Below are 2,560 nucleotides of genomic sequence, written 5' to 3' on the forward strand. Positions count from 1 at the left end.
CAATTAGCCGTGGGGTTTACCCCGCGGCTAATTGTCGCGCTGGACTGGATTCAATTAGCGGGGATTCCACGCGCAGGTGTCCCTGAGACCCTACGCGCGAGTCCCCACTGTTTGACTTTACCTCGCACCTCATGTAGGTGTGAGGTAAAATCATCGTGAGGCCGCCCTATTCGGCCTCGCGCGAGAGGGTATTACACACTGATTCTGCAGTTCTCGCGGAATCAGTGTGTTCTTGCGCGGGAGTCCCGGTCTAATGACGCGGGGAAATAGCTATTTTTGCCTGCCAATTAACCAAGGGTGAAATCTCACGGCTAATTGGATATGCCCCTCTGTGTTTCAGCCGACTGAGACCTCCTCATGAACACAAATATCAACAATGACTCCCAGAATATTTTAATTTATTTTTTTTCAAAGAAAATGGCTAAAGCAAAGTCTTCTGGAGCTATTTTAGTGTATAGCAAGCCCTTAATGATACGCATTAAACAGTAGAAACATAATGGTCTAAACCAGGGGTAGCCAACCCTGGTCCTCAAGAGCTACCAACAGTTCATGTTTTCCAGGCCACCTGTGGATCTGTAGAATGTGTCGGTTGGGAATGAATGAACCACATGTTTGAAAATGTGACAGTTAGTAATAACTACACCTGTGAACTAGCTAGGTGGTCTGGAAAACATGAACTGTTAGTAGCTCTCGAGGACCAGGTTTGTTACACCTGCTCTAAACTCAACTGGGGTATAAAGGGCCCATCATTGGAATGCAATAATCTGCGCCAGAGAAGGGTTATTAGTAACAAGATAGGTCAGGAGGCGAGGAATAATCACTCCCACCCTACCCAAATCATTTTTCTTTCCTTCTGGCAGTGTTGGCACAATTATATATTCCTTGTAGCCAGTGCTACATGAAAGTTGGTAGCCCTGAAGAGCGTATATGGTATATTGCTGCAAGCCAATTCTGGATACAGATTCTTTGTAACTCACAGGGGACGGGCTGTAATGTTTAGCAATTTGAGAAACACTGCATTATGATGTGCATATTTTAAAGAGCAATACCAATTCCTAAATACATTTTCACCCAAGTCTTAACACAATGCCAGTTTGTATGTGATCTCCAGTGATTGTGGTCAGCTGATATCAGACATATTACAGAGTACACTGATCATTCAAGGCACTCTACTGGCACATATACTAATGCTAGCCTCAGCCCAGTATGGTGTAAAACTTACTCCTTAGAGTGAAACAAAAGGTATATAGCATGCTGATTGATCACCACATTCCTCTTTCTGCAAGCAGGTTAGGGGTGAGCATTTAAGGTTACTAATTACTGATTCTCCCAGGCCCAGCATTTCTCATGAGATCACTCTTCATACATACGGCAATCGGTAATTGTGTCATATGCTGACCAATCACTGGAAGACTTCATGCAGTGCTGTAGCTCGATGGCAATAGGTATAGTAGGAAGGTAGAATGAGGTTAGTCGTGAACTACATAAAACTTGTAATAAAAATAAATGTTGTCCCCTACATTGCTCAACTTGTCTCATGGCTGAAATGGACCTGTAGTAGTCCAATAGTGGGAGGATCTGGCTACCAGATTCTGTCATTATAGTACAGCTCAGGAAATAAAAACAGACATCTGAATAGGTTACAAGATTTTTTTATTATTACCAAGCACCAGTTTCTAATCCCATGTTCTCCAGGTCTCCTCTTTACTTCTTGCCTCAGTTTAGGAAGTGACATGACTGAAAATAATGTGCAATGCTGGGTACACACTATGCGATATGTCGATCAATCAGCCGCGGCACTACATATCGCATAGTGCATCTGTACAGAAGATATATTAGTGGATCTGGCTGTGTGTGCGGGTGACCCGCCGACCACCCATACACTTGCTGCAGGGATCGCCGACATTGACATCTCAACTAGGTGGGCAAATTTAAATGCCACCCAGTTGTGAAGTCAGCCCAAACATATTGAGCGGCAGATTGGTAAGCCAATTCACACCAATCTGCTGCTCGATCTGAAAATTCCTGGGCCAGCAGACAAGTCGCCCAGGTGTGAGCCCTCCTAAGAAATAAACATATAAAGAATCCCAACTGAAGAGGCTACAGCCCAGCCGTAAGAGGACTTCATCTATAAGTTTTTCAGCTGAAGTGGATACGGGTGTTTAGGCCTTGCAGATGTTACAATTATCACCAAAAGATACACAATACTTATTGTAACTGCATACAAGCTTCTGCAGCAGCATGACATTGAAGGACATGGCCAGGCACTAGTGGGCCATGGTTAGCGTCAAGAGATGTGACCAGACAGTAGAAGTGACGAAGTAAAGGAGAAATCACTGCCCTGCTCTCACCTAATTGATTGGCCTTTCGTTTTGATACAGCACAAAACACATTTAGGGCAGGGCCCTCAGACAATAGGGAATATCTAGGATTACTCTAATGGTCCAGTCTAACCCGCACTGCATTAAACAAGTCAATAATCCATGCTCATTACCAGATCTAGTAAGTAGTGTTATAAACAGAACTGTGCCTGCGTCCTGTTTAAATACTTCTTTGTAAA

Source organism: Taudactylus pleione, unplaced genomic scaffold (genome assembly GCF_031769625.1).
Source record: "Taudactylus pleione unplaced genomic scaffold, aTauple2 ptg000176l, whole genome shotgun sequence".
NCBI lineage: Eukaryota > Metazoa > Chordata > Amphibia > Anura > Myobatrachidae > Taudactylus > Taudactylus pleione.